This window comes from Canis lupus, chromosome 11 (genome assembly GCF_011100685.1).
Source record: "Canis lupus familiaris isolate Mischka breed German Shepherd chromosome 11, alternate assembly UU_Cfam_GSD_1.0, whole genome shotgun sequence".
NCBI lineage: Eukaryota > Metazoa > Chordata > Mammalia > Carnivora > Canidae > Canis > Canis lupus.
The window spans coordinates 10725117-10742323 of record NC_049232.1 but is presented as its reverse complement, the minus strand read 5'-3'; positions in this window follow the sequence as shown (position 1 = coordinate 10742323).

The following is a 17207-nucleotide window of genomic DNA, read 5'->3' as shown; positions in this document are numbered from 1 at the left end:
CTTGTTAACCTTTATTCTTTCACTTATATTTTATAGAAAATTCATCATGTTTCTCAAAAGTATCCAACTGGGGATCCCTGGGTGGCGCAGCGGTTTGGCGCCTGCCTTTGGCCCAGGGCACGATCCTGGAGACCCGGGATCGAATCCCATGTCGGGCTCCCGGTGCATGGAGCCTGTTTCTCTCTCTGCCTGTGTCTCTGCCTCTCTCTCTCTGTGTGACTATCATAAATAAATAAAAAATTAAAAAAAAAAAAAGTATCCAACTGGAGGTTTCAATGGAATTGATCAAAGTAACTAATATTAAAAATTAGAGGTCTTAAAAATATATTATCATTGATTAAAGGCTAACAATGTCCACTTATCTAGATCATTTTCTACCTTATTACCTTCATAATTTTTCCATAGATTTCTTGTGTAGTCGTGGTTAAGCTAAGTCCTAAATACATTGTAGTTTTTGTGAATTTTCTACAGTGTCTTATTTATAGTTGGTTATAACCGGTTTAGAGAGGGATGCTACTTATCATGTTTGTATTTTACCTGAAAACTTTGTAGAAAACTTATTAGTCCAAATACTTAATACTTTATTGATCGTGATTTATTGTGATCATTGTTGTTTTAGGTACATAACCTCTAAATTTGCCCCAAATCACAATTTCATCTTTTCTCTTTGAATTCTCAATACTTATTTTCCTCTCAGAGCACTGACCAAGACATCAAATGTTTGTTATATAACTGTTCTAGTGAATGTCCTAGTCTTGACCCATTTTTAAAAAAGAGCATCTAAATGTTTTCAGTAAGTATGTTTGTTGTAGATTTTCAGCAATCATTTAATTGAATGGAAAAATATATGTTTTATGTGTTTTTAGATATACTTATTGGGAATGTCCATTTTTACAGAAATATACCTATTTATATATGCATGCATATGTTTCTTACATAATTAAAAAGTACATATGAATGTCTGTTCCCATGTACCCCAATTTGTTAATAATTGTTATAAAAACATTACTAAAGCATTTTTCTACATCTAAAGATGTTAAATGATATTTTCCTAGAAATCATTAATACATAAATGAACTTACATAAAATAAACTGATAAATTCCTGATGTTGAATCATTTCATAACTTATATAACTGTTACTTGATCATTATATCTTATAAAATATATTTTAATTTTATGTAGCCCTTGCAGTATTTCAGATTTTTGTTATATAATTGTAAGTAAGAAGAGCCAATACTTTTCCTTTCCTCCTTATTGGGAATAAGATTGTACTAGTCTCCTTAAATGAGTTTGGAAGGTCTGATTTTTCCCTTTCAGTAGTTTATGTAGATAGTGTAATAAGTCTGAAAACTTTGACACAATTCCCATGAAAACAGACCTTGGATATTCATGGCCATGGGTTTTGAATATCATTTTTATTTGTTTATCACTCTTTCATGTTTTATTTCCTCCAAAGTTCAGTAATTTGTAGTTTTATAGGAATTATTTCATCTAATTTCAAAATTATATCATTCTTTTATTAATCTTTCCTTTGAAAGCTTAGTAATCATCTCTAGTGTTCTTTATAATTTCCTTTTAATACAAATTATTTAAGCATATGTCATATGATTTCTAAACATACTGAATTTTTAATATAGCTTTGCGTTATTAAGTCTTAACTGCATTGCCTCATAAATGGAGCATTTCTTCTGTATAATACTGATATCATGGATTACTCAGGCCTAATCCACAGTTTGTTTTGTAAATGTTCTAGTTTATTTAGTGTAGATACCTTTATAACTAGTACTCCGAGGTATATTCATTCTTTTACTCTTATCTCAGATACCTCTAATTATTACTTCTTACTTGATTTGTCAGTCCCTGAAACGTGTGTGTTAAAATGGCTGATTTATCAACTATTTTCCACAGTCTGTTGTTTCACAGTTTTCAAGGCTCTGGATTTACATGCATGTATATTCATACATATCCATTGTTATATTATCTTTCTGTGTTATTACTTTTTAGATGATAAATTATTAACTATCATTCCTCAGAGAAATTAAATCATTGCTTCACATACAATAAAACTTTAGTAATATTTTTAATTGAATTAGGTTAGAACTGAATTAGATAATGTAACTGGCTTTTAAGAGTGGGCAAGCAGGAAATAAGGCAGTCAGAGGCCCACAAATGAATTAGAATTATCAATACGTCCTTCTGCTCTTGAAATTTTACTGAGATTGAATGTCCCCAAGAGTTTTAAGAGCCAATTTATTTTGAGCTGTAACCTAAGATATTACTGAGTTTATGAAATTGGAACTATAAACTAGATCTTCTAATTCAGTTTGAAAAAGAAAGGAAAAGAAAGTCAGAGGCATATGCATGCTCAAGAGACAAAGTAATGACAGAAATCAGAAATGGAACAAGAGAAAGAGAAAGAGAGAATGAAACAGATAAAAAGAGAGAAACAGAAACATAAAGACAAAGAGAGAACTGCCACATTCTCCAAACAATTACTGTGTTGCAGGCACTGGCTTATTTTCTTTAAAAATACTGTTTTATTGAAATGAACAAACATACCCCAAAGAACCATTTTTCACAAACAAAAAGATAAGAAGATCATTCCCAAGGGACAAGACAGATCAGACTTTTTCCAACACAGGTGAAATATTTATGATTTGTCTTCAGAGTCAGTTCAATTCAAAATAAGATGATGATTTTTCAAAATCCATGAACATGACCTATTTTAACACATTTTAGCAAGTAAATTTACTATAATTTTAGTAGAAATAACAAGGCTAAAATGTATGCCGTTGGCCATTATAAAACTACAGCTAAATATATAACCAATACTCACTCACATGTGAAAGAAATGTACTTAGGAAACAGAATTCGTATCTGCTCGTAACAGAAATAATCAATAATTTCCAACATTATTCAATTTAAAAATCATACAATTGCAGCTGTCTAAAATATGGACAATGTTAAAAAATTGTTTTAATATGTATATATAACATTTACCCTGTTAAATTTTTTACATTTTGGTCTTCAGTCTCTTAGTAAGGAATCCATGGAAACAGGGCTTTCCAGGGGCATGCTTTTACTTGATTTTCTCAATTTCTTATAAAAATCAGCTTTAATTGGTTTAATCCTACTTCAACCAAGATAGCTGCAAAAAATAATGGGATTCTAATGAACAATGTTAGAAATCTACAAACTCTAAAATTATCTGCAAGTGCTATATGTGTGTGTACATGTGTAAGAGTAAGGGGATTATTTAAGGAGTATGATCTGTTTCGATGAATGATGACATATCAGACCACTGATTTTGGTTAATATATTTAAAACTTAAAGGAAGCTAAGTCAAACCTAATTAAAAATCATTTAAATATTAACACTTGCCAACTGATTATTTGTTGTAAATTAACCTGTGAGTGATTTGTAGGAAGACAAAGGTCAGGAAAGTTGTTCAACATACAATAACCATTAATTGAATGAAAATGTTTATCACTGAAACTTCATTCTCTGAATAGGGATTCCATCACAACTATGCCAATAAATATTTATTACATGGACTTGATTGAGGATATGTAAATATTTCCTGAGTTCAATTTATCTAAGTTATAAAAAATTCTTGTTAAAGGATACACATAAAACATGCATCGTAAAAGACTGTCTAATAGTTTGAAAATGAGCTACCTATTTTAAGACTGTCATCTGGAGATAAGAAATTAATAAGCCTCTTGAGGATGGTAAATTGTTCTAGTCACTTAAAACGAAGTAGGCCCACAAGGGATACTGAACAGAAGTTTTGGGGTTGTATTTCTTGAAATTGTGACTAATTGTTACACACACATAAGAATTGAGTATTTGAAAAGCAATAAAAGTTTAACATTTATTGGAAAATAAAAGTGCAGAAGATAAAACTAATCCTTCGAAAAGTTTATGAAGTAATTATTTCATATATAAATGTCTTTACAGCTGGATTTTAATATTCATACATATGAGAATCAGCTCTGTTGTTCCTTGTTTCCATTTCTGAAGGACAGTTATTAGAAGGACCAAGTTCAAAATAATGAATATAGGGAAATATAATAGTGAAAATAATCTATACTATGCCCTTTATAATAAGCTATATTTAAAGTTATCATAAAATTTGTTATCCAAAGTGGAAAACTTTGAGAGTGAGAGGGAATACTAACAATAATTACACTGGGCTGAAACAGAGGCTTTCTAGAACAAACTGAAAATATGATTACCTTAGCTACAAAGAACTTTGAATCCTTTCAATTTACTTCCTTTTCCCAATAAGAGTGCCAGCACATGAAGCACTGAGATGCTGTCTATGGAACAGGTTCAGGATGGCAAATTGGTTTCAATTCAAGTATTACCTCCCATTGACTGATGCTTGGAGCACATACTAATTGAAAGGCTGTGATAGGACTTAGAAGGAAGGCACCCATGCCATGATCAAGTCTCAGGAAAAGAGGTTACTACCTCCACAAACTACAGATGTGGACTATTTTCTGATTTTGATGGAGTATGCTGTTTTACTGATTTAAACACTTTATTATTCTCCTGCTTTACTCATTTATTGACAGAAGTAATAATAGCTATCTATACAATCTGCATTATTAATCTTCAAAAACTCTTTATGATACTTCAGAACTATTGTGCCCATTTTACCAATAAGAAAGCTGAGATATTGGGCATTTAAAAAACTTCCCAAGGTTACAAAATTGACAATTGGCAGGGCTGGGATCCAGACTCATGCTTTCCAGCTCCAGATATTGTTTTTTAACCAGTTTGTTAGAATTCCTTTGGATAGTGCTTGAGATAGTTGGAACTCTCAGTTACTAATGTCCAAAATACATTTTAAAAATCCAAGGTGGATACCGTATGACTACTTACAAATAAAGTACATCCTAATTCACTTTAAGGCTAACAAATTCCTATGATCACCCCCTCCCCCCCAAAAAAAAAGAAAGAAAAGAAAAGAAAGAAAAATAAAGAAAGAAAGAAGAAAGAAAGAAAGAAAGAAAGAAAGAAAGAAAGAAAGAAAGAAAGAAGAAAGGAAATTTTAAATATGGCTAAGACTAGAGTCCACATAAAAGGAGGCCTTAAAATCATATAAAATTTTTTATCCATTTTGCTTAAAAGAATCACTTGTTCACTTTTTATCCACAGCAATTAGGACATATTCAGTATATTTATGGTCCTACTAAACCACTGTAAAATGAGTGAATAGCTACAGATAAACCTGTGAGCTTCTTTCTTGTCTTTTATTTCAATCACTGTCCATAAAAGCCAAGAGGGGTAAGAGTAAGGGAAGAGTGAGTCTCAATAAGCCATAGGAATATTTAATAAGAAATAGCCAAGTGGACATTGCTGCTAGAAACTTCGGGGTGCAGGTTTCCCGGCGTTTCATTGCATCTCTATCTTTGGGGTAAATCCCCAGCAGTGCAATTGCTGGATCGTAGGGCAGATCTATTTTTAACTCTTTGAGGAACCTCCACACAGTTTTCCAGAGTGGCTGCAACGATGTTTCTAGCAGCAATGTCCACAATAGCCAAACTGTGGAAGGAACCTCAGTGTCCATCGAAAGATGAATGGATAAAGAAGATGTGGTTATGTACACTATGGAATATTACTCAGCCATTAGAAATGACAAATACCCACCATTTGCTTCGACATGGATGGAACTGGAGGGTATTATGCTGAGTGAAATAAGTCAATCGGAGAAGGACAAACATTATATGGTCTCATTCATTTGGGGAATATAAATAATAGTGAAAAGGAATAGAGGGGAAGGGAGAAGAAATGGGTAGGAAATATCAGAAAGGGAGACAGAACATGGAAGACTCCTAACTCTGGGAAATGAACTAGGGGTGGTGGAAGGGGAGGAGGGCAGGAGGTGGGGGTGACTGGGTGGCAGGCACTGAGGGGGGCACTTGACAGGATGAGCACTGGGTGTTATTCTGTATGTTGGCAAATTGAACACCAATAAAAAATAAACTTATTATTAAAAAAATAAAAAAATTTTAAAAAATTAAAAAAAAAAGAAATAGCCAAGTGGAATGCAATGAGTGGTGGCTGGAACAGCCTTGCCTCAAGATGAGGAATCAGTACATCACCACGTTCTGCCTCTAACTAGTGGTCTGATCTTAAAATCTGAAAAATATGTTAAAACCTCCCAGTTTCTCTTACTTTTAAAATAAAAGGAATAAACTAAACCTTTCTAATGTCCCTTTAGAATTCTTTAGTAATCTATTCTGAGAACATTTTAGCAAATGTTTTCCCCCAATGGCTGTGATATTCCTTACTTACTTTGGATTGAGAATATAAAATAATATTTTTACATTTTTCTGTTAAAACATATTTGAGAAAGATGTGTATCTAGAAGAAAAATCAAAAGGCTGTTACTATGTAAAAGGATTTGTTTTTGAGTGCGTGACATTCATGGCTATGTATCAATGATGGAAGTTTAGAGGGGTTGATTTGCGTGGCTGATTGTTATCTCCTTGTTGGTTAAGCCTATCTCAATTAAGAAACTATGGTCCAACTCTAACATACTTAATAGAATGAACAGACTTCCTCAATCCATACCTTAGCAATTAAGAATAATCTGATAATCCCAGGAAATTACTTCCAATTCACACATGATCTCTAATGAAAAATCTCCATGTGCTGAGATATCAAAATCAACACATTTCTTACTTGGGATCAAAGGAAGAAAATTACACATCTCATACTCTTTTATGTGTTCTAATAAATATGTATTATTTTGCAATTTAAAAATAAAGTTTGGTTGTTAGAGGTAATAAGAATTTTTCTTTTTTAAAGATTAAAAAATTGCGACTGCTACATTCAGATTAACTGTTTAATAGATTACTTTATCCAAGACTCAGTAAGATTCTAAAAAGAGCTCCAATTTTAGCAGAGTTAAACAAGCCTTAAATAGTTTGACAATTTAAACTCACATAGTTTGTATATGGTTTCAGTGAGTATTTTTTCCCCTATTTTCATAAGGAGATGTGGGAAATTCTCTTAGAAGTACAGTGTCTGTGTCCAAAGTTTATCTGTTTTAATGTTCAGAGTTAGCAGCAATTGCCCTCCAAAATTATTACTTCCATTTATACACTTACCATCAGAGAATATTTAACTGCTTTATTATGAACATGGATTATCAGTTTTCATTTGCTAAACTGAAAGGTGAAAATGATACTTTATTCTTCAAAGTTTTATTTCATTTATTTTATTCTTGGTAAGGGTCCACATTCTTTCAGATGTTTGTTATTCATTTATAATTTATTGCTGAAGACCAATTTGAAGGGAAGAAATATAAAATATCAAAGATATAAGCAGTGTTTTCCATTCCCAGAAGAATAATTTTATATGTAGGATTGTGTCACTGCTACCAGAATAGGGTACAGTGTCATAAATGATCCCATGAATTGTATTGCTAAAACCTGGCATCTAAATATTTCAGTGACTGTCATTGGCTAAAAGCAGTTAATTGTGATCTGAAAATAAAATAACCTCAATGCAATATGAATATTCTTACCAAAAATTATCAATTTTACTTCTGAAAATAACTCAACAATGAGTGACTATCTTGTATCTCCTCTTCATTTTTTTCTAAATGTTCTAAAATGCGCATTTGGGTTCAAACTCTGTCTCTGTGGATCAGTATCACCATGGATTCCTCACTTAATCTCTGTTAGGTTTAGTCCTCTAATTTGCAAAATATAGGGATAATGACAGCTTCTGTCTCAGAAGAATGAAATAAAAGGAGATAACAGTTATAAGGAACTAGTCACATTAAATATTCTCAATAAATGTCCCTATGACTAAAGTTCGAAAAGCCAGTTGATATCCATAGAGGGATTATAATGAATAATTTATATCCAAGAAAACATTTGTAATGAAAGTTAGAATGCAATAAAATTGAAACAAACTGGCTTGCATTTAAATAAAAATGGAAGCTAATGATGCTCTTTTAAATCATATGACTCATTCCAGGTCTTTTAGAGGATCTGATCAAAAGATTATGGAGGGAAGAAAAGATTCTGTAGCAAAAGGTAATCAACCATATAACAAAACATTACATTGTAAGTGTGGTTTAGTAAAATGCAAAATCAAAAAAGAAGTAACTATAATTTTGTTTATAAAATACACTTTAACTTGATTTGTTAAAGTATTTTGTTTTGTTTTATTGGGGTAAGAATACTTAACATGAAATCTAGCCTCTTCAATTTTAAGCACACAATACATATTGTTACGTATAGGTGTGGTGTTGAAAAGATCTCTAGATTCATTCATTTTGTGTAACTGATAGTCACTACTTATTGAACAGAAACTTCCCATTTCCCCCATCCCTCAGCCATTTTTCTCTCTGCTTCTATGATTTTGGCTGTCTTAGATATTTGATATCTAAGCCAAATAGTATTTGGAGTCAAGTAGTATTTACCTTTCTGTAACTGTTATTTGATTTAGTATAATGTCCTTCACATACATCCATGTTGTCACTTATGGCAGAATTTCCTTCTTTTTTAAGGCTGAATAATATTCCATATTCCATTATATGTATACACTACATTTTCTTTATCTGTACATCTGCAGATGGGTGTTTATATTGTTTCCACATCTTGGTTATTGTAAATAATGTTGCAGTGAACATGGGAGTACAGATATCTCTTTCAGATCCTAATTTAAATTTTTCTGAATAAATATTCAGGCATGGGATTGCTGGATCATAGGGTAGCTCTATTTTTTTATATATATAATTTTTTTTAATTGAAGTTCAATTTGCCAACATATAGTATAACACCCAGTGCTCATTCCGTCAAGTGCCCTCCTCAGTGCCTGTCACCCAGTTACCCCATCCCCCTGTCTGCATCTCCTTCCACTTCCCCTTGTTCATCTCCCAGGGTTAAGAGTCTCTCATGTTTTGTCTCCCTCTCTAATTTTTCCCACTCATTTTCTCTCCTTTCCCATATTATCCCTTTCACTATTTCTTTATATTCCCCATATCAGTGAAACCATACAATGATTGTCCTTCTCTGATTGACTTACTGCACTCAGCATAATACCAACCAATTCCATCCACATTGAAGAAAATGGTGGATATCTGTCCTTTCTGATGGCTGAGTAATATTCCATTATATACATAGACCACTTCTCTCTCCATTCATCTGTTGATGGACACCAAGGCTCCTTCCATAGTTTGGCTATTGTGGACATTGCTGCTATAAATATCTGGGTGCAGGTGTCCCGGCATTTCACTGCATCTGTATCTTTGGGGTAAATACCCAGTAGTGCAATTGCTGGGTCATAGGATAGCTCTATTTTTAACTCTTTGAGGAACCTCCACACAGTTTTTCAGAGTGGCTGTACCAGTTCACATTCCCACCAACAGTGCAAGAGGGTTCTTCTTTCTCCACATCCTCTCCAACATGTGTTGTTTCCTGTCTTGTTAATTTTCCCCATTCTCACTGGTGTGAGGTGGTATCTCATTGTGGTTTTGATTTGTATTTCCCTGATGGCAAATGATGTGGAGAATTTTCTCATGTGCTTGTTGTGTGTGTGTATGTCTTCTTTGGAGAAATTTCTGTTCATGCCTTCTTCCCATTTCATGATTGGATTGTTTGTTTCTTGGGTGTTGAGTTTAACAAGTTCTTTATAAATCTTGGATACTAGCCCTTTATCTGATATTTCATTTGCAAATATCTTCTCCCATTTTGTAGGTTGTCTTTTAGTTTTGTTGACTGTTTCTTTTGCTGTGCAGAAGCTTTTTATCTTGATTAAGTCCCAGTAGTTCATTTTTGCTTTTGTTTCCTTTCCTTGCCTTCATAGATGTATCTTGCAAGAAGCTGCTGTGACCAAGTTCAAAAAGGGTGTTGCCTGTGTTCTCCTTCAGGATTTTGAGGAATTCTTGTCTCACATTTAGAACTTTCAACCATTTTGAGTTTATCTTTGAGTCTGGTGTAAGAGAATGATCTAGTTTCATTCTTCTGCACGTGGCTGTCCAATTTTCCCAGCACCATTTACTGAAGAGACTGTCCTTTTTCCAGTGGATATTCTTTCTTGCTTTGTCGAATATTAGTTGACCATACTGAGGGCCTATTTCTGGGTTCTTTACTCTGTTCCATTGATCTATGTGTCTGTTTTTGTGCCAGTACCACACTGTCTTGATCACAGCTTGATAATACTCCTTGAAATCCGGCAGTGTGATGCACCCAGCTTTGGTCCAGTGTATCATTTAAGGCCCTTACTTCCTTGGTGATGTTGTAATTAGAAGATCTGTCACTTCCAGAAAGCACCGTGTTGAAACTCTCAGTATCAGTGTATTACTACTTAAGTATCTTTTTACTTTGGATATTAATTGATTGATATACTTGGCAGCTCCCACATTAGGGGCATAAATATTCATGATTGTTAGGTCTTCTTGTTGGATAGACCCTTTAAGTATGATATAGTGTCCCTCTTCATCTCTTACTACAGTCTTTGGATAAACTTTAATTTATCTGATATGAGGATTACTACCCCAGCTTTCTTCTGAGGACCATTTGAATGGTAAATGGTTCTCTACCCTTTCATTTTCAGGCTAGAGGTGTCCTTAGATCTAAAATGGGTCTCTTGTAATTAAATAGATGATTCTTGCTTTTTTATCCAGTCGGGGATACCCTGAGTCTTTTGATGGAATCATTTAGCCCATTCACATTCAGAGTAACTAATGAAAGATATGAATTTAGTGTCATTGTAATGCCTATTCATTTATTGTGGATTATTTCTTTGGGCTTCCTCTTTCTTTTACAGGGTCCCCCTTAATATTTCCTTCAGACCCAGTTTGGTGGTCACATATTCTTTTGGTTTCTGCCTATCTTGGAAGCTCTTTATCTCTCATTCTATTCTGAATGACAGCCTTGCTGGATAAAGTATTCTTGGCTGCATGTTCTTCTCATTTAGTACCCCGAATATATCATATATATCATATATCAGGCCCTTTCTGGCCTGCCAGGTGTCTGTGGAGAGGTCTGCTGTTAAACTGATATTTCTTCCTATAGAAGTTAAGAATCTCTTGTGTCTCGCAGCTTTAAGGATTTTCTTTTTATCGTTGGAATTTGCAAGTTTCACTATTGAATGTGTTGAATGGTTTTTTTCACTATTAAAAGTGTCAAATGGTTTTTATTGTTTGGGGGTGGGGGCTTCTCTATCTCCAAGGTCTGAATGCCTGTTTCCCCAAATTAGGGAAGTTCTCAGCTACAATTTGTTCAAATATACTTTCTGGTCCTCTCTCTCTCAGCATCCTCTGGAACCCCAATTATACGTAGATTCTTCCTTTTCAGGATATCATTTATTTCCCTTAGCCTTTCCTCATGGTCTCTTGTTTTTCTCCTTTTTCCTCAGCTTCCTTCCTTACCATCACTTGTCTTCTATGTTCCCTCACTCTTTCTTCCATCTCATTAACCCTAGCTGTTAGGACCTCCAGTTTGGATTGCATCTCATTTAATTTATGTTTAATTTCGGCCCGATTAGATATAAATTCTGCAGTAACAAAGTCTCCAGAGTCCTTTATGCTTCTTTCCAGAGCCACCAGTAGCTTTATAATTGTGCTTCTGAATTGTTTTTTTGACGTAGGTTTGTAATCCATATTCTGTACCTCTCTGGCAGAGAGTACTGTTTCTGATTCTTTCTTTTGTGGTGAATTCTTCCCATTTCACTTGGTCCTAGAGCTTCCCAGTCATTTTGTTCAATACAGAGTGGTTGTATGAGCAGGCTGAGTCAAGAATATCAACCGCGACCTAAGTAAATTCCACCTTAGATGATTCTGATGAGATCAGAGGCCAGAAAATGAAAACGAAGATCAGAACAAAATAAAACAAAGGACCACTAAAGTAAAAAACAAAATTTAAAACAAAGAAGTCAAAAAGCCCAAAAATCCCAAAGAAGAAGGAAAAAAGAAAAACAAACAAAAAAAAAAGGAAAAAAAAAAAGGAAAGAGGAAAAAGAAAAAGAAAAAAAAAAGTAAAGAAAACTGGGAAGGACTGGGAGATAGTGGTAGTGAAGAAGTTGTAGTGGAGGGAGAATTTAGTTTACCTGAGGGGTCCTAGAGGGTGATCCTCTTGGTTCTGAATGTAGTTTGTTCTGTATGTTAGAAGATGCTCAATCCCAAATTTACATAAACCAGCAATACTTGTAGAAAGTTCCATCACTGACCACCAAAACATAAACAAGATAAAAGAGAGGGGCAGAATGGGAATGGAAAGAGAATATAATCTCCCAGAATGAACCACCATGGCATTCCACTTAATTCTGGGTCATGTTTTAGAAGGTATTAACTTCCACCATTGTAGAACAAAATGAGGCAGAGAAAACAAAAAACACAAATAAAAACCCATATCTCATATATCTCCCAAAATTAAATTGAGTATGTTGAAGGGAATCCAGAAGCGAAAAATATATCTAAGACGTGTAATTATAGAAATATGAAAGTCAAAACAGAAGAAACTTAAAAATGAAGATCTGGTAAAATATGGTGGTTAAGGTGGGAAAAAGGAAGAAATATTGGAAATTTTTAGTCTGATATAAAAACGAGTTGTAATGGAAAAAGGAAAAACATTTTTTTTTAAAAAAGGGAGGACCCTCTATTTCTATATACTAAATTCCCTCGAGTTTCCCTTGGTCCTAGAGCTTCCCAGCACCCCGTGGTGCAGACCTTGCTCCTCCCTGTCCTTCCAGCTGGTCTTCCGGGGCGGGGCCTGCCGCGCTGACTCTCAGGTGCGTGCACCTGGGGGAGACGCCCCGCCCCCCACCAGGTGCCGGGCTCCGCCTGCGCTGCTCCCCCGCGAGGCCTCTGTACCCCGGGCCCCCCTCCCGGGCTCAGGGGAACGAGGAGGAAGCAGCAGGAGGGCGGCGGCCGGCTCTCCGGCCCTGGAGTCAGCTCCGCGGGCAGCACCACAGGCTCCGCCCCCCACACCGGCTCCCCCAGATGCCCCGGGGCTGCGGCGCTCCAGCCCCTCCCCGAGGTCGGCCCGCGGGTGCGGGGAGCTCTCCCTGGGCGCCCCTCCCCTCCTGGGGACCCCGGGAGCCTGGAGGCTTCCCCGCCCTCCTGCCCCCCCTCTCCCCCCTCCCCCCCTCCTGCCCCCACTCCTCCTCCTCCCCACCCCGGCCTCCCCGCCCCGCACTTGTCCGCCCGGGAGCTCCGAGCCGGTCCGAGGTCCCGCTTCTCGGGCGGGGCTTCCCGGCTCCTCGAGGCGCCCCACCCCCACCTTATGCTTTATTTATTTATTTATTTATTTACTTTTTTGTTCTTTCCGCCTTCATACCTTATTAGAAGCGAAACTTTTTTCTGTGCATTCCGGCTGTTCCCTCTTTAAATCTCATGTTGAATTCCTAAGTGTTCAGGATGTTTTGAAGTTATCTAGGGAAGCTGGTGGGGCCCCTGCTCTTCTGCCATCTTGCCTCTGCCTCTTCTTTTTTTTTTTTTTTTTTCCTTTTTGAGAGAGAGAGGACAGGGGCAGAGGGACAGGAAAATAGAGAATATTAGGCGGGCTCTATGCCCAGTGCAGAGCCCAATTTGGGGCTCAATCTCATGACTCTTAGATCATTACCTGTGCTAAAATCAAGAGTAGATGCTTAACTGACTAAGCCATCCAGGCAGCCCACTAGTTCTATTTTTAATTTTCTGAGAAAACTCCATACTATTTTCCATAAATATTAAACCTTTTTACATTTACCAATAATAAACAAAGGTTTCAACTTCTCTACATCTTTGCCAACACTTGCTATCTTTTTTATAATGGCCGTCATAACAGGTGCAAGATAATATCCCACTGTGGTTTTGAGTTCCATTTCCCTGTTGAGTAGTGATGTTGAATATATTTTAACATACTTGCTGTTCCTTTGGATGTCTTCTTTGGAGAAATGCTCACTGTCTATTTATTTATTGATTCATTCACTCACTTCTATTTTTTTAAGATTTTGTTTATTCATGAAAGACACAGAGAGATGAAGGGATATAGGCAGAGGGAGAAGCAGGCTCCCTTGATGTGGGACTTGATCCCAGGACCGTGGGATTATCCAAGCCAAAGGCAGATGCTCAACGCCTGAGCCACCCAGGTGTCCCTATTCATTGCTATTTCATTACAGGAATACCTTATATATTTTGCATATTAACTCTTTATCAAATGTCTTGTTTCAAGTATTTGTTTTTCCCATTCCATAGGTTGCGTTTTCACTCTGTTAATTGTTTACTCTTCACTGTAGGAACTTTTTAGTTTGATGGAGTCCCATTAGTCTACTTTGCTTTTGTTGCTTATGAACTTCCAACACTAAGGTTATGAGCTTTTCTTCTATATTTTCTTATAGGAGTTAATACAGTTTCAAATCTTATACTGAAGTCTGTAATGCATTTTGAGTTGATTTTTTTTATATGTAGCGAAACATAAGGGTTCAATTTAGTAAATACATGAAACAATGAGGAGAAAAACAAACTTAAAAATCAACGAAGCTAAGAGTTAATTTTTTAAAGATAGAAAACTGACAAACTTTAGCTAGGCTAACTAAGAAAAAAGGGGAGAACATTCAAGTAAGTAAAATCAGACATCAAAGAGGACATGGCAACTGGTGCCAGGGAGATAACAAGTATAAGAGGCACCTATTAACAATTTATGTAAATGAACTGGACACTCTAGAAGAAATGGGTAAATTCTAGAAATACACAATCTCCCAGGATTGAATCTGGAACAAATAGAAAATGTGAACAAATTAAAAACAAGTATAGAGATCGAATCAGTAATCAAAATATCCCAATAATGAAAGCCCAGGACTGGATGTTTACATTGCTAAATCTTACCATTTTACCATATTTTAAAAAGACAAAATTAATGTTGAGCCTTTTCAAACTCTTCCCCCAAATTAGAGGAACACTCCAAAACTCATCTTATGAGGCCAGAAGCCTATTACCAAAGCCAGGCAAAGATGCTACAAGAAAGCTGTAAGCCAAAAAAAATTTAAAAAAAAAAAAAAAAAGAAAGAAAGCTGTAAGCCAATATCCCTGATAAGTACAGATACAAATCCCTGAAACATATTAACAAATTGAATTCAATAGCACATTAAAAGGATCATGTGCCATGACTAAGTAGAATTTTCCCCTGGATGTAAGTAAGGATGGTTCAACATACACAGATCATTGATGTGATATATCACATTAAGAGAATGAAGAGGAAAATCATGTGATCATCTCAATAAATGCAGAAAAAAATCATTTGAGAAAATTCAGTGTCCTTTCATGATAAAAAAAACTTTCAACATCCTAGGTATGGAAGCATGTTGAAAGTTTCACTTTACTTCAACATACTAAAGGCCATATATAAGCCCACAGCTAACATCACACTCAGCAGTTAAAAACTGAAAGCTTTTCCTCTAAAGATCAACAACAAGGAAGGGATTCCCATTCTTGCTGCTGCTATTCAGTACGGAACTATAACTCTTAGCAAAAGCAATTAGGCAAGAAAAAGAAATCAAAGGCATCCAAATCACACAGGAAGAAGTAAAGTTATAATTTTGCTGATGACATGTTCTTATATGTGGAAAAACATAAATAATCCATGAGGGAGCTGAGAGAATAATAAATGAGTATAATAAATAAATAAATAAATAAATAAATAAATAAATAAATGAGTATCAAAAATTTTGCAGGATAAAAAGACAACATACAGAAAGAAAATCAGTTATATTTCTATATATTAACAATAAACTATGCAAAAAGAAAATTTAACAAAGCAACCCCACGTACAGTAGCATCAGAAAACAAGACTAAACAAAACTTTAGAACTCAGCAACGGGCATAAAAGACTTGTATGCTGAAAACTACCAAAATTGATGAAAGACATTTTAAAAGACACTAAAACTTTTTTAAAAAAATTAAAATGTCACCAGTGATAATTGAAGCTGTTGTTAAAAAGCTTTTTATATAAATATGTTTATTATTTTCTTTAATGGCTACTTTAATATTAGCGTAATTGGCAATTCTAGGGAAGAAGGAAAATTAATTTACATTAAAAGTAAGATAATGAAAAGTCTAAAGATACGGAAACAGAAAAAAACTCATCAAGAAAACCTTTAAATACACTCTAGTTACAAAGTATTTAAAATTATCCATTCTGAAAACCAAAATGTCAAAATATAATTAGACTATAATTTATTTGTGGAAACAGAATTAATTGACTCCAAGAATAGATTTCAAACAGGTTTTCTTTTTGTATATAATTATACATTTTTCAGAAGATTAATGACAAATCTGCGGAGGCAGGTCATGTTGGTAGGTGTTTTCTTTGCAATGTAGACTGAATTGTTTCAATAAATGTCAGTTACAAGGGAAAGAATGAATTACCTAAAAAAGCACTGTACATCCACTATTTTAGAGGTTCACATATATCAATATTTAGTCATAATAAGCACCACAATAGTCCAAAAATGCTCATGAAAAAGTCATCTGAGAGAAAGTTACTCATGACAACACAGCAAGTGAGCAACAGAGGCAGCATCCAAACACATTTCTGTCTGAGGATAGAATGCACTAAAATGTATGGCATACATGTGGGCTTTAAAATCAGGCACATGAGACATGATATTTATGCCATTAAAATCTCACTTTAAATTTCATTTAATCCTAAATTACTATTGTTCTGTACCCTAATCTTCAATCGCAGTTCTGTTTCTAGACTGTTTTTTTTTTTTTTGGTCAATCTCTGACCCAGGCAGTTTTTTTAAAGATTATTTATTTATTTATTCATGAGAAACACACAGAGAGAGGCAGAGACATAGACAGAGGGGAAGCAGGGTTCCTGCAGGGAGCCCAATATGGAACTCAATCCTCAGATGTGGGGATCACCACCTGAGCCAAAGGCAGATGCTCACCCAGGTGTCCCTGACCCAGGCAAATGTATGAAGCTTCAAATTCTCTCCTGAGAAAGATGGTAATAAAAATATTTAACAACTTCCAGGGCTTCATCACTGCCCCATCAGAACTGACATCAGGTACAAGATATCAGATCCTGTGAACAGACCCTTGATGGATGAATTCAGTATTGCCCTAAGGCATTTTGATCCTCATTCTTCCTCTTTCCTCCATGCATATTTTCCATCAACAGCCACTCTGTTAACTTACCAAGCTGAACCTCACCTACTATATACAAACTGGGGACAGCGAATCCCAAGAAGG